We start from the raw sequence: 17,175 nt of genomic DNA on the forward strand, positions 1-17,175 counted from the left end.
TGGTAATATTCAGATGTTTCTTAAAGTAAGTTAGAAGAGCCACATATGTGTGATATTCTTTCCACCCTTAACACTTAAAGCTTAGATGATGAAACCATGCCTTTCTGGCCCAGGTTGAGACATAAGTTTTGAAGTGTGAGCTGGAGCACTGTGTATGCTTTCATGCTTTATTTTGCACTTCTAAATTGCACTGTGATCTTAGAAATTGGCCCTACCACCCACCCACCTAGGATGGCATCTATTAAGAATGTGTAGTACTAAAAATTGACACTAAGTCACAAACGAAGGGGTGATAGTTATATTACTTTCTGACATGTGACCTTGTGAGGATTGTTTTCCATACTTTCCTGCCTAAATCTGGATTTCCAGAAGTTCTTGGGTATAGGATTAAAGACTGACCCTTAAGGTTGATGATGGTGAATGACCTTTGAACATTATCCTTTGTCCTGTCAGTATTTGATGCCTACATGGCTTTGTGATGGCATGGCTATCATTTTACATTTATTGCTCTTATATCCTTGTCACTTTGGTTTTATGATGACATATCCAGAATCTATAGTTGGCATGCCTCATTGACTTCACTTGGGTGCCTCTGGGCTTTCTGCTTGAGCACCCTTTCAGATTTCTTAATACTTTAAATCCTCTCTGACCCCTAAAAAAACTATCGCCAATATGCTTATTTTTGGCAGGGGCAAAATTACTTAAAATTTTTCCCCCCTTAGGTATTATAAGATCTGACACATATTTTTGATAGATGTGGCCTTAAGTTTATAGAATAACCTATAGGAGGTCACATAATTTTTAAAAATTACTGTTCACTTTATACAGTAAAATTTTCTCTTTAACATACGGTACTATGGGTTTTCCTAAACACATACAGTAGGCCACTTAATATTTATTTCAACCAAAAAAAGGGTAACATTGTAGATATAAGCCAGAAATTGCTTCTTCTATTTAATGTATTTCAGATATATTTAAGAAAAATTTCTGTATTTAAGTAAACTGGCAAACCGATTGTATATATTTAAGGTATACAGCTTGGTGTTTTGTTGTATGTATGGATTGTGAAGCGATCACAATCAAGCTAATCCATCACCTCACACAGCTACCATTTTCTTCTTTCTGTTTTGTGGTGAGCACATTTAATTCTCTGCAGATTTGAAGTATACAATATAGTATTGTTAACTATAGGGGCTAAGCTTTATGTTACATCTCCAAACTTTACCTCTTGTGACCGAAATATTGTACTCTTTAATCAACATGACCTTATTGCCCCTACACCTAAGCCCTCAAAAACCTCCATTCTACAGTCTGCTGCTGAATTTGCCTATTGTAGATTCTATGTGAAAGTGAAATTACGAAGTGTTTCTTTCCATGTCAAGCTTCTTTCATTTAGCACAGTGTCCTTTAGGCTCATGCACATTGTTCTAAGTACAGGATATCTTTCTCATGGTTGAATAATAATTCATTGTGTATGTGTATGTATGTGTAGGTGTGCTTATATATGTATCTATATCACAGCAATGAATTCTGGAGTGCAGATAGATCTTTGAGATACTGATTCCATTTTATTTGGGTATAGACAGAGTGAGATTGTTGGGTCAGAAGGTAATGCTATTTTTAATTTTTTAAAAAGATTTTATTTATTTAATCATGAGAGACAGAGAGAAAGAGAGAGAGAGAGAGGCAGAGACACAAGCAGAAGGAGAAGCAAGCTCCACGCAGGAGGCCTGATGAGGGACTCGATCCTGGGACCCCAGGATCGCACCCTGGGCTGAAGGGGCGTTAAACTGCTGAGCCACCTGGGCTGCCCCTATCTTTAATATTTTAAGGAACCTCCATACTGTCTTTCCATAATGGCTGTACCAACTCACATAACTCAACAACAGTGCATGAGGGTTCCCTTTTATCCTCACCATTGCCACTACTTGTTATTTTTTGTCTTTTTGATACTAGTCATCCCAACAGGTATGAGGTGGTACCTCATTGTGCTTTTGATTTGCATTTTCCTGATTACTAGTGATTTCTTAAAATATATATACCTGTTGGCTATTCGTGTGTCATCTTTTGAGAAATGCATACTCAAGTCCTTTTTCAAATTGAGTTGCTTTTTGGCATTGAGGTATATGAGTTCCTCAGATATTTTGGATATTAATCCCTTATCAGATACATATTTTGCACATATTTTCTCCCATTTGTAGATTGTCTTTTCATTTTGTTAATAGTCTGCTTTGCAGGGGCTTTTTAGTATGATGTAATCATACATGTCTCATTTTGTTTTTGTTGCCCTATAGAAAATTGCTAAAACTAATTGCAAAATACTGCTTTCCTCTTCTTTATTCTAGTAGTTTTAATTGCAGGATCTTCAACTTCTTTTTGATTTGTTAAATACTTGTTGAAAAACATAGGTGAAAACCTTACTATATTTGGAATCAGCAAAGTAATATTAAAAAAAAACCTATTTGATTCCTCTAATATAGTTTGGGTATATTATGCTGCAGCCTTTTGAATTTGGTATCTTGAGATTTTTACTTATTAGTACAAAACCTGGCATAGTAAATGATATAAATATGAGCACCATGGACTGTTTACATTTTACAATATACCTGCCTCTCATGAGTTGACATCCTTTGACTCTGAAAAAAAAAAATTAGACTGTTGCTCTTTGGGTCTTTTCTATATCAAATAAAAGATACTTGGCATTTTTATAAAAATAAATAGGGCTATTCACAAAGGAAATTAATGTCACAAGTAGATTCTTATTATAACTGCAATGGATGATTTTTTTAAAGAATTTCTAGAAACCTCTAGGGAACATCTTCAATTTTTCTGTTAAGAAACTTACAGCAATGGGAAAGGGTAGTTGAATTATCTTAGTAAATAGAGAAAAATCTCATTCTCCATTTCTACTCATTCTTCACATTCTTCAGAAATTTGGTAGAGTAACTATTGAGAATATTAGAAGTTCCCATTAAATAAAGCAGTAACAATTTTAGGTATTTGCATTGTATTTTCAAGCAGTGGTGTTGAGAGAGAGTATATCAGCATGTTAAGTCTTTAAATAGGAAACAGTTGTCTATAAAACATAATTTCATGGAAATCAAAAGTTTTCATTTTTTTAAATCTAAATTTCTCTTCCAATGGCCTGCCACATGCCTGAGCATTTTACCAGTGTTCAGTTGTAATATATTTTGCTTTGTTAATTAAGAATCCACAATTATGTTGCAAATGAAGAGGAGATATGTGGTATGAATAAGACTACTTAAAAAAATCATTATGTTAAGCACGAATGATGAATCAGTTGTGAACATAGTTGAAATTCATAAGCTGTATTAGGTATACATATTGAATATGTAAGTAGTATGGGAGATAAACAAAATTTATGGGTTAATAACTAAGTTAATGACCTATGAGACATATTAGGAAGAGATAAAACAAGAACCTATCTACTGAATGCAGATAAGAGATGGAAGGACCCAGATATAGCTAGTATTCAAAGTAGACAAATATACATGCTGTATCTAAAGCACTCAGTATTCATGAGATCTTAAATTGCCATTCATTGGTAACAAACACTAAGATTCTATCCTGGCTCTCCCTGTCTTCTGTCCAAGAAACACATGTAAAATTCCTAACTCCTCTTCCAGCTACAGCTGTGTCCTGGCACACTTAGTACTATACACTGCAACAGAGCCCAGTGTGTGCTGGTGCCAGGACTTTTGGCCTACTAAGCCCCCTTGTTCAAATTTCAACTCTGGTCTTCATAAGCCACATCATTGGTAGATAAGGCTAATATTGGAGACAGTGTGGAGCAAGTATACATAAGAACGTTGTATGACCTGGGATTTCAGTTGTGTGTTTCTACTACTGCACTTACACTCTATACAAAGTGTGTTAACTTGACCCATATTTTTCCTTCTCACTGTGTATTATTTAAACATCTAAATGTGATCTGTGTGTCTTTCTGTTGTGTGAGTTCTGGAATAGCTTTCCAGTTAGCATATGGGGAAGCTAACATAGCGTCATAGTCCATAATTTTTTTTAATACAATACAACATCAATCATTGCTTTTGGTTAAGAAGAGAGAGAAAGCTCTAGTTAAAAAAGGTACTGGCACAAAAACAGACACATAGATCAATGGAACAGAATAGAGAACCCAGAAGTGGACCCTGAAATGTATGGTCATCTAATATTCGATAAAGGAGGAAAGATTATCCATTGGAAGGAAGACCGTCTCTTCAATAAATGGTGCTGGGAAAATTGGACATCCACATGCAGAAGAATGAAACTGGACCACTCTCTTTCACCATACACAAAGATAAACTCAAAATGGATGAGAGATCTAAATGTGAGACAAGAGTCCATCAAAATCATAGAAGAGAACACAGGCAACACCTTTTTTGAACTCGGCCACAGTAACTTCTTGCAAGATACATCCACAAAGGCAAAAGAAACAAAAGCAAAAATGAACTATTGGGACTTCATCAAGATAAGAAGCTTTTGCACAGCAAAGGATACAGTCAACAAAACTAAAAGACAACCTACAGAATGGGAGAAGATATTTGCAAATGACGTATCAGATAAAGGGCTAGTTTCCAAAATCTATAAAGAACTTATTAAACTCAACACCAAAGAAACAAACAATCCAATCATGAAATGGGCAAAAGACATGAAGAGAAATCTCACAGAGGAAGACATGGACATGGCCAACATGCACATGAGAAAATGCTCTGCATCACTTGCCATCAGGGAAATACAAATCAAAACCACAATGAGATACCACCTCACACCAGTGAGAATGGGGAAAATTAACAAGGCAGGAAACAACAAATGTTGGAGAGGATGCGGAGAAAAGGGAACCCTCTTACACTGTTGGTGGGAATGTGAACTGGTGCAGCCACTCTGGAAAACTGTGTGGAGGTTCCTCAAAGAGTTAAAAATAGACCTGCCCTACGACCCAGCAATTGCACTGTTGGGGATTTACCCCAAAGATTCAGATGCAATGAAACGTCGGGACACCTGCACCCCGATGTTTCTATCAGCAATGGCCACAATAGCCAAACTGTGGAAGGAGCCTCAGTGTCCATCGAAAGATGAATGGATAAAGAAGATGTGGTCTATGTATACAATGGAATATTACTCAGCAATTAGAAACGACAAATACCCACCATTTGCTTCAACGTGGATGGAACTGGAGGGTATTATGCTGAGTGAAATAAGTCAATCGGAGAAGGACAAACAGTGTATGTTCTCATTCATTTGGGGAATATAAATAATAGTGAAAGGGAATATAAAGGAAGGGAAAAGAAATGTTGGGAAATATCAGGAAGGGAGACAGAATATAAAGACTCCTAACTCGGGGAAACGAACTAGGGGTGGTGGAAGGGGAGGAGGGCGGGTATTGGAGGGGAATGGGTGACGGGCACTGAGGTGGACACTTGACGGGATGAGCACTGGGTGTTTTTCTGTATGTTGGTAAATTGAACACCCATAAAAATTAATTTTAAAAAAAGCAAACAAACAAACAAACAAACAAAAACCCTGAACAACAACAGAAAACACATATGTATTTAAACCATCATCATCTAAGGATGCCTAGGTTTAATGCTTTAATTAGTTTTAGTTTTCAGGGTAGCTATCCAATGGAGAAGAGAACTGTGGATGTTGGAAGACCAGAGAGACTGTCCCAAGAGCAGGAGGGGTGTATGATGATAACTCTAAGTTTTAGGGAGTAAAACAGGTGTAAGCAGATATAAATATGGGAGAAAGGCAATATTATGCTGAAGATCATCAAAGTGATATGAAGTATGAAGATTTCATGATGTCTGGATTGTATAGCACATTGCTTTATATCTATTACTATTCTATAGATCTATACATATACTTAATGTTCTGAGGTGGCAAACTGAGAGAAGATTCAGATTGGTGGTACAAAATTAATAATGCTTTCATCTATTAAGATTTTTTAAAATAATACTGGCAAGTTTACATTATTTTGTTTGTATATTATTAGTCTTTTTTTCTAGAAGCTTCTGTGTAAGCTGTTGCATTCCTGGAATATATATTACTCTGTACTTTTCATCTTGTTCTACCTGTATTCCCTAAGGAGTGCTATTATTATGGCTTCTGTGTATTGATCTCAAATCTGTATCTCCAGTTCCAATCTTGCCTTGAGATCGAGAGCCATCTATTCATCTGCATTGCCCATATATTTGTCTCCATACATCAAAGGAGTCTGTATCCAAGATGCCCAAACTGAATATATACTTCTATTATTCTGCTTGTATCCTTTGTTGCATTTCATGTGAACTCTTCCCTGTTTGGCCTTACTCTTAGGCATTTCCTCCAGGCTCAATTAAACTAGTGCTTATGTCTGGCATCCTGTTTGACTTTTGGCTCAAGTCTACCTTCTTGTTGCACTTAAGTGAATGAATTAGTAAGTTTAGATTTTAATTTACTTTTCTTATTCCTTCCAAGCATTGTTCAGGATTTGGGGTGTGTGTATATGTGTGTGTGTGTGTGTGTGTGTGTGTGTGTGTGTGTGTGTGTTTAGAGAATGAGTGCCAAGCATTTTTCTTCTGATATCTTCTTACTTAAAAAGGATTCACACCTGTGGCTATTAGGGTTCAGGAAAATATTAGCCGCTGTGTGTATTGGTGTAAAAGGCTTAACTGAAGGAATAGGGGCTTACATGAACGAAGCACGAGCTGCAAGAGTAAAGGCCAAGGAAGGTGACAGTGAATTTTGGAAAGTCCTTACAGGGACCTCAGCCAGAAGCTCTGGAATAGATGGTTCTCAATTGTTTCCTTGGAAATGGTGGCATTTTCTAAAGACTTTCTGGGAAACTACCATCAGCTATCTCACTTGGCAGCAGTAAAGAATGTTTCTCAAGAATTCTTCAGGAACCCACTGGGGTATCTCTTGTCTGTCTGCACATCTATCTACAACTTCCTATAGTGAATAATGGCTCCATGTCTCTGCATTCCAAATCTCACACAAGTGCTCTCTTTGGCAAATACTGATTAAGTCCCATGTAATGTAGGTGAATTCTAAAAAAAAGTATTTGCAATGTTTTGTGATGAGAAAAAAAACTTAGAGGAGTCTAGTAGCAATGCCAAGTTGTCAACACATTCCACGCTATCATTCTTCCATGCTCCCGTATACTTCTGAATTTCCTAGAAGTATATGTTTGTCTACATCAGAATCTTACTGGAGTTCAAGTATATATAGAGCAGAAAAATTAAATGGTGGATAAATCCATAGCAAAAGGCTTTGCTATTTTTAACCTCTCTGGATGGCAGTCCATAATTCATGGGACAGGATAATGGATGGTAGATTTGAGGAGTTAGGTCTATGTTTCAGAAATATGGTCACAAAATGAGTGAAGAAGAAAATTGAAATGTGTCCAGGGCTAACAGTATATTTATGCAGCTTTACATTTTGCATCAATTTAACCTTAGAATATTCGCCAATTCTTCATCAGAGCTTAGTGGCATTTATCATGTACTTTTTAGGGATTTGGTTCAGATTGTGTGTCTCTGCTAGCAAGATCATGGGTTCCTTGATATCAAGGATCATGTTTTGCCCCTCTGTGAGTCATTCTTATCTAGTAGAGAACTTGACTTTAGTAGGCACTCAGTAAGTGTTTGCTGCTTGATTGATAACCCTGTATTTCTTTAGTGTTTAGACTTCCCCAGTGAATGTGTGTGTGTTAGGACCCACTGAAGTGTCACACTGAGAAAAATGGGCATCATAAAACAGTCCAAAATAGCAGTGTAGCTGAATTGACAGTGAATGCATTGAAAAATGTGACATAAATTTATACTCAAAGAACATAGATCATCAAGTGTGGTGTGTTCTTCTGTGAAATATTAAGAAGTAAGAAGCAGTCTTCTTAAAAAGCTATAGCATTTCTGCATTTCCAGGTATACAAAGGCAGCAAATACTTAGAAAATGTGTTGGACCAAAGACCATATGATTGATTTTAAGGAGCTATACCTTTAACTACAATTATAATAGCAAACTGAACCATAAGTGATGGAAGTTCAGAGTTCTAGATACTTGAATGAGGAAAGGTAAAGTCTAGGCTGCTATAACAGCAAAAACACATGATGGTTTAAATAAGGTAACAGTCTGGGAGTAGGTGACCTAGATTGATATAGGTGTTTCTGCCTCATGAAGTTATTTAGGGAGTCAAAATCCTCCCATCTTGTTGATATGCCATCCCTTGAGTGTGTGGTTAAAAGGTGCACGCCTCAATGTCCAGTCATGTTCTATTGCTGAGTATGTTGGTATTTTTTCCTGATGTAGTTGCACATAAAAGAGTATAGAGATGATGTGGAGTTTTAGAAAATGTTGCCTTTTCCCGCCTAGTTCTCTGAATATTAAGCATCACTTCAATGTTGGATGTTGGCTTTATCAAAGATAGTACATACCACAGGTAGTCTGTCATGTGTAAGGTCCTATTGTTTTTTTTCTTTAATCAGTGGAAGGAAGCCCATAAAAGCACTTTTACCATATGTTGCTGCTTGCTTATTCTTTTTCTGGAAACAAATAATATTGATAATTTTATAACCTATCTTTTCCTTTTTAATTGAAGTATATTAGTTTCAGGTGTACAATATAGTGATTTGACACTTATGAATATTAGGAAGTGGTCAGCTGGATAAATGTTGCTACCACCTGTTGCCAAAGTGGTTACATATTGTTAACTATACTTTTGATGCTATACATTATACCCACGTGACTTATTTTATAAGTTGAAATTTTGACCTTTTATTCTCCTTCCTGTCTTTTGCCCATCCCCCCACAGGCAACCACCAGATTGTTCAGATTGTTCTCTTTATATATGAGTCAGTTTCCATTTGGTGTTTTGTTTTGGTATCGGTTGTTGTTGTTTACATATATTTGTTTTAATCATTTATTTTACTTAGCATAGTTCCTTCTAGGTCCACCCATGTTGCAAAAAAAGATTTCATCTTTTTTTTGTAGCTGAGTATAATATTTCTGTGTGTGTATACACACTACTACATCTTTTTTATCCATCTCTTGAACACTTATATTGCTTCCATATATCTCGGCTATTGCAAATGATGCTGTAATTAAGGAGTACATATATCTTTTCAAATTAGTGTTTTTCCTTTTGAAAAATATGCAGAAGTGGAATTGCTGGGTTGTACAGTATTTCTGGGTGTTTTTTTTTTGTATTTCTGTTTTTAAGTCTGTGAAAAGTCTTCATATATAGTGGCTACACCATTTTGGATTACCACCAATAATGCCTGACAGGGTGCTCTTTTCTTTGCATCCTTGGCACACATATCTCTCATTGCAGTTTTGATTTGCACTTCACTGATAATTTGTGATGTTGAGCATCTTCTCATGTGTCTATTGGTTATCTGTATGTCTTAATTGGAGAAGTATCTGTTCAAGTCTTCCTAGTTTTTAAATTGGATTGCTTTTTGTTTTTATTCTTTCCTTTGGATATCAACCTACTGGCTGATCATTTGCAAATATCTTTTTCCATTCAGTAGGATGTCTTTTCATGTTGTTGATGACTTCCTTTGCTGTTCAAAGCTTTTCTTCTGGTATAGTTTTATTTGTGTGTATGTGTGTTTTCTTTGCCTGAGACAGATCTGAAACAAGATTGTTCAATTGATGTCAGAGAGCTGGCTGCTTATTTTCAAGGAGTTTTAGGATTCCTGGTCTTAAATTTAAGACTTTAATCCATTTTGAGTTTTTGATTATGATATAAGAGTGTAGTCCAATTTCATTCTTTTGAGTATGTTGTCCAGTTTCCCTGACACCAATGATTGAAAATTGCCTTCTCTCCATTGTACATTTTTGCTTCCTTTGTTGAAGATTGACTATATGTGTAGGTTTACTTCTGGACTCTTTTCTGTTCCATTAAATTTGTTTATTTTTGTGTCAGTACCATACTCTTTGGATACTGTAGCTTAGTAGTATAGTTTGAGTATCAGGAAGTATAATACTTCCAGCTTTGTTCTTTTACACTATTTCTTTGACTATTTTGGATTCTTGTAGTTCCATATATACTTTAGGATTCTTTGTTCTGGTTCTGTGAAATGACATTGGTAATTTTGATAGGGATTGCATTGAATCTGTAGATTACTTTGGGTAATGTCTATATTATCCATGGTTGGATATTCCTCTAATCCATGAATATGGTATATCTCTCTGTTTATTTGATCACCTTCAAATAAACAGATTTATGTATATTAATTTTGTATCTTTCAGCTTTACTGAAGTAATTTATTCTAGTAGTTTCTTGAGGTGGAGTTATGTTATCTGGAAATAATGACCACTTGACTTTCTTATTGGGATGCCCTCTTTTTTTTCTTGTGGAATTACTATGGCTAAAATTTCCAATACCACATTGAACACAAGTGGCAAAAGCGGGCCTTCTTGTCTTTTTCCTGATCTTAAAGGTAAAACTTTAAGGTTTTCACAACTAGATATGATGTTAGCTGTTGGTTTGTCATTTATTGCCTTTGTTTCATTGAGCTGCATTCCCTCTGACCCATTTGGTTTAGAGTTTTTATCATAAATGGATGTTGAATTTTGTCAGATGGTTTTTCTATGAGATGACCTTATGATGTTTATTTTTGTTAATGTAGTGTATCATATTGATTTGCAGATATTGAACTATCTTTGTATCCCTAGAATAAATACTACTTGATTATGGTGTATGATCCTTGTATTATATGTTTATTTTCTTTTGGTTTGGTAATATATTCAGAATCTTTGCATCTGTGTTCATTTATGATATTGGCCTGTAATTTGGGAAGGATAGATATTAACTCTTCTTTAACTGTTTCATAGAATATACTTAAGTGGTCTGGTCCTGGATTTCTGTTTGTTGGGAGTTTGATTTACTAATGCAATGTCATTACGAGTAGTTGGTCTGTTCAGATTATCTGTTTCTGCTGATTCATTCTTTGGAAGCTTTTATGTTTCTAGGGACTTGCCATTTGATTGTCCCATTTGTTGGGATATAATTGTTATTAGTCTCTTATCTTTTTCATTTTTGTGGTATTTGTTGTAACTTCTGAGGTTTTCTTCTTTTGTTTGGAGCATATTCCTTTTTCTACTCATTCTGTCTAGCTCTGTTTCTGTATATTAGGTAGATCAGTTATGTCTCATAGTCTTGATGTGAGTGATTTTATTTAGAAAGTGTCCTGTGGGGTCCAGTAGTATAATCCCAATGCTCACCCAAACCAGATGTTCCAACAGCATCTCCATGTGGGCTACATGCACTTTCTACTGTGGCTGGGCTGTGATTGATTGGTGTGGATTCTGGTGTGCAGGGTTGTGCTCTGGTGTGGCTGGCTGTGAGGCCCAACCATGACTGCTACAGTTACACTGGTCAGTGGCCCTGGCTCTCCAGCCTGTTGGATAAGAGGCCCAGCTGTGCCTGCTGTGGGCATGCTGGTGGGTGGTGTGGGCCTATATTGTGGCTGGCCATAAAGTCTGGCAGCAAATGTTGCGGATATAGGCTGGCCCCTATACTCTGTTATATAGGGCAGGACTGCCACTATTGGCCAGGGCCATCCATGTGATGGGTTGCTTGAGAAGAGTTTTGGTGCCTCTTGCCAGGTTGGCAGGGTGGTTGGGCAAGTTCCCAGAAGAATACTCTATAGGTGGAGAGTGTCTGAATTGACTCCTGTCAGTATTTGGTCAGCTCAGTAGAAGGGAAGTGAGTAAAGGGTGGTCTGCCAATGCTTCCAGCCCTGGTCAACAGATCACTGTTCCTCTGTCAGCATGCTCTAAAATTAGTCATTGAAATTGTCTTCATGTATAAACTCAGTGCTTTTCAAACTGCTGCTTCTGTTCTGAGACTTGAAACAGGTGAGATGTGTCCGCCCTTTAAAATTTCAGTGGTGTCTTGGTTTCCTGCTGCTCTTTGGCTCTTCTGGATATCGGCCTCTCAAGTTTCAAGGCCAGATGTTATGGGGGCTCACCTTCCTACTGTAGATTCCCTGGGATGGGGAGTATGGATGGGTACTTTTAGTCCTGATTCTTCATGGAGGACCTGCATTGTTGTGACATGTCCTCTGCTGTGGGTCATCGTTCTAGGGATGTGGGTCCTGACTAGATTTACTCTCTGCCCTTCTTATCTCCAAATGATTTTTACTTTATATCCTTTGCTATGTAGAAACTGTTCTGTGAGTCCTTAGTTTGTTTTCAGAGATAGTTCCATAGGTAGTTGTAGTTTTGTTGTGTATGTGGGAGGAGGTGAGCTCAGGATCTTCCTCCTTTGCCATCTTGATCCTGTCTCTATAGCCTATTCTTCTGTGTCCCTTTTCTCTTTAAAATATTTTTGATTTTGATTATGAATTTATAGTTAAGTTTTTTGTCATAAAATATGTGTAAAAATATTAGGTTTGCTATCACTAGTGCTTAGTACTTGTCAGAAATACTGATTTAGTTTATTGATAATGTAATTGTGTATGTGCAAAGGGGAATTACAATAATAGTGGTTTTTTTGACGTCTGTAAACATGTTTGCAACTCTGGTGTCTGAAGTATTTAAAATGTATGTGGATTTTTTTTTACTAATGAAATCTGAATTTGTTACTAGAAATGAATTATACATCTAAAGTACATAACTTGAATTTATTTTGTATCTTAAATGGTATTTGGTGAGATAAGCCATTCTACCACAGAAGAATACTATTTTAAAAATCTGAGCATTTTAAAAAGAAGTATTTGAAAATACGGAAGATGTTTAGTGGAGCCTGCAAAGGTTGATAATGGGGAATTTTAGGACAAATGCCATATGACCAATGATTTAAGGAACTAAAATGAAAATAAAGGAAAATCTTGGACTTTTATATGATGGTTCTTAATTATGCCTTTTGTTTTTAGTGGCTAAATTTATTTATTTAATTTTTTAAAAATATTTTATTTATTTATTCAAAATAGACACAGAGAGAGAGGCAGAGACATAGGCAGGGGGAGAAGCAGGCTCCAGGCAGGGAGTCTGATGTGGGACTTGATCCCGGGACCATGGGATCATGCCCTGAGCCAAAGGCAGACCCTCAACTGCTGTGCCACCCAGGTGTTCCATAGAGGCTAAATTTAAAAGCTAATGGAAAAAGATGAAGAAAGATATACCTTGGCCTATAATAAGAAAATTTGCCTTTTCTAAGTACCTTATGGAGTAGTTAGCAGGAGAGCTGAAACTAAATGATGATTGACCGAGAATACTATAGAGGGGGCTTGGAAGTAACATTGGTGGCCCCTGGTATTCCTTCTAACCATCCAGTACAAGGGTAATTGAATGTAATTGGGGTTCTTTAGAAAGTTTGTCTTTTGTCTTTCATGAGGCTAGATGGCCAAGGAGAAGATTCAGTTTGTGATTTAGTAACAATAATAATAGGAAAAAAAGTAAATTTTGACAAAGATGAAGTCACAATTAGTAAGACTTTGTGATAAGATACTTGAAGAAGGCTTCAAAGGGTAGTCAGGATGGCCAAATATAGGACAGGCTTTTTTTTTTTTCTTTTCTTTAAATTGTAGTTAACTTACAGTGATTTTTTTTTTTTAAGACTTCATTTATTTATTTGACAGAGAGTATGCATGCATACAGAAGTAAGCAGCGTGGCAGGCAGAAGGAGAGGGAGAAGCAGGCCCTCCACCGAGCAGAGAGCCCAATGTGGGACTCCATCCCAGGACGCTGGAATCATGACCTGAGGCAAAGGCTGATGCCCAAATGACTGAGCCACCCAGGCACCCCAAATACAGTGTTAGGTATGCTGTATAGGGATTCAACAATTCTAGGTATTTCTCAGTGCTCATGATAAATGTGCTTTTAATCCCTTTCACCTATTTTACCCATTCCCTCACCCACCTTCCCTCTGGCAATGATCAATTTGTCCTCTATAAATAAGAGTCTGCTTTTTGGTTTGTCTTTTATTATTTGTTCATTTGGTTTCTTAAATTCCACAAAGGAATGAAATCATAAGGTATTTGTCTTTCTATGACTTATTTTGCTTAGCATTATACTATCTAGATGCATCCATGTCATTGCAAATGGCAAGATTTCCATCTTTTTAATGACTGAATAATATTCTTGCATGTGTGTGTGACCTCTTCTTTATGTATTCATCTATTGATGGACAGTTGGGCTGCTTCCATAATTGAGCTATTGTAAATAATGCTGCATTAAACATAGGAGTGCATATGTATTTTCAAATCAGTGTTTTTGTATATTTTGGGTAAATACCCAGTAGCAGAATTACCGGGGTTATATGGTAAGTCTATTTTTCATTTTTTGGAAGAATTTCCATACTCTTTTACATGGTGGCAGTACCAGTTTGCATTCCCAACAGTGCACCAGGGTTTCTTTATCTTCACATCCTTGCCAGCACATGTTGTTTCTTGAGGTTTTGATATTAGCCATTCTGACAGGTTATGAGGTAATACCTCATTGTGGTTTTGATTTGCATTTCCCAGAGCATCTTTTTATATGTCAGCCATCTATATGTATGTCTTTGGAGAAATGTCTGCTCATGCTTTCTGCCTTTTTAAAAAATTACTAGTTTTGATGTTACATTGTAGAAGTTCTTCATATATTTTGGGAGCTGACCCTTTTTCTTTCTTTCTTTCTTTTTTTTTTTGAAACTGACCCTTTTTCAATATGTCATTGGCAAATATCTCCTTCCATTCAATAGGTTGTCTCTTGGTTTTGTTTCCTTAGCTATGCAGAGGCTTTTTATTTTAATGCAATCCCAATAGTTTATTTTTGCTTTTGTTTATCTTGATTCAGGAAACCTATCTAGAAAAATATTGTTTTAGCCGATGTCAGAGAAATTAATGCCTGTGCTCTTCTAGGATTTTTATGGTTTCAGGTCTCACAATTAGGTCCTTAATTCATTTTGTGTTTATTTTTGTGAACAGTGTTAGAAAGTGGTCCAGTTTCATTCTTTTGCTGTCCAGTTTTCCCAACAACATTCATTGAAGACTCTCTTTTTCCCATTGCCTATTCTTGCCTCCTTTGTCAAAGATTAATTGACCATATAATTGTGAGTTCATTTCTGGGTTTTCTATTCTGTTTTGTTGATCTGTGTGTCTGATTTTGTGCCAAAACCATATTGTTTTGATTATTATAGCCTTTTGTAATATAACTTGAAGTCTGGAATTGTGATCACTCCAGTTTTGTTTTTCAAGATTGCTTTGACTATTCAGGATCTTTTGTGGTTTCATGCAGATTTTGATTGTTATAGTCCTGTGAAGAATACTGTTGGTATTTTTATTTTATTTTATTTTATTTTATTTTATTTTATTTTATTTTATATTTATTTTATTTTATTATTTTTTTACTGTTGGTATTTTGAAAGGGATTGCATTAAATCTGTTGACTGCTTGAGATAGTATGGACATTTTAACAATATTCATTCTTCCAGTCCATGGGCATGAAATGTATTTCCATTTGTTTATGTCTTCCATTTATTTCATCAATATTTTATAGTTTTCAGATTATAAGTCTTTCACCTCCTTGGTTAAGTTTATTCCTATGTATTTTATTATTATTGGTATAATTGAAAATGGAGTGGTTTTCTTAATTTCTCATTCTGCTACTTCATTATTAGTGTTTAGAAATGCAGCAGATTTCTGTATATTGATTTTTGTATGCTGACCTCTTACTGAATTTATCAGTTCCAGTAGTTTTTAGGTAAAGTCTTTAGGGTTTTCTGTATATAGTATCACGTCATCTGCAAATAGTGAAAATTTTACTTCTTCCCTGCCAATTTCAATGCCTTTTATTCCTTTTTTCTTACCTGATTGCAATAGCTTGAAATTCTAGTACTATATTGAATAAAAGTGATGAGAATAGACATCTTTGTCTTGTTTGCTCTCAGTTTTTCACCATTGAGTATAATTTTAGCTGTGAGCTTTTCATGCATGGCCTTTATTTTGTTCTGGTATATTATTGCTAAACCTACTTTGTTGAGAGTTTTTATCATGAATGGATTTTGAACATTATCAGATGCATTTTCTGCATCTATTGAAATGATGATATAGCTTTTATCCTTTTTCTCTTATTGATAAAATATATCACATTGATTTTGTGAATGTTGTATCAACCAAGTATGTCAGGAATAAATCCCACTTTATTGTGGTGAATGATTTTTTTAAAATGTATTATTGGATTCAGTTTGGTAGTATTTTGTTGCAGATTTTTGCATCTCTGTTTATCAGAGATAGTGACCTACAGTTTTTGTTTTTGTTTTGGTAGTGATCTTACCTAGTTTTGGTATTAGGATCATGCTAGTCTCATAGAATGAATTTGGAAGGTTTCTTTTCTCTTCAATATTTTGGAGAAGTTTGAGAAGAATATGACCTCTTCTTTAAAGGTATGATAGAATTAACCTATGAAGCCATCTGGTCCTGGACTTCTGTTTGTTAAGAGTTTTTTGATTACTGATTTAATTTCAATGCTGATAATTGGTCTGTTCAAATTTTCTTTCTTCCTCCTTCAGTTTTAGGAGGCTCTGTGTTTCTAGGTATTTATCCATTTTTTTCTAAGCTGTCAAATTTGTTGTTCTATCATTTTTCATAATATTCTCTTATAATCCTTTTTATTTCTATGGTGTTGGTTATTTTTCCTCTAATTTCTGATTTCATTTTAGTTATCCCCCCTTTTTTTAAAGGAGTCTGGCGAAAGGTGTATCAATTTTGTTGATTGTTTCAAGCAACCAGCTACTGTTTTGTTGTTACTTTAGTTTGTGTATCATTTATTTCTGCTCTAATCTTTATTATTTCTTTCCTTTTACTTGTTTTGTGTTTTGTTACTCTTTTTCTAGCTCCTGTAGGTATAATGTTAGGTTGTTTGAGATTCTTCTTGAGGTAGGCCTGAATTTCTGTAAACTTGCCTTTCATGACCACTTTTGCTGCATCTCAGTGATTTTTGAACTGTTCCATGGATTTCCATGTATTCTATGATTTATTCTTTGTTTTCTTGGTTGATCCATTCATTGCTGAGTAGCATGTCATTTAACTTCCATATATTTGTGATCTTTCCAGATTTTTTTTTTTCTTGTGGTTAATTTCTAGTCTCACATTGTTCTAGTTTGAAAAGATACATGATATGACTTTGGTTTTTTGAGTTTGAAACTTATCTTGTGGCTTAATGTGTGATCTATCCTGGATAATA

This window comes from Vulpes lagopus, chromosome 24, assembly GCF_018345385.1.
Source record: "Vulpes lagopus strain Blue_001 chromosome 24, ASM1834538v1, whole genome shotgun sequence".
NCBI lineage: Eukaryota > Metazoa > Chordata > Mammalia > Carnivora > Canidae > Vulpes > Vulpes lagopus.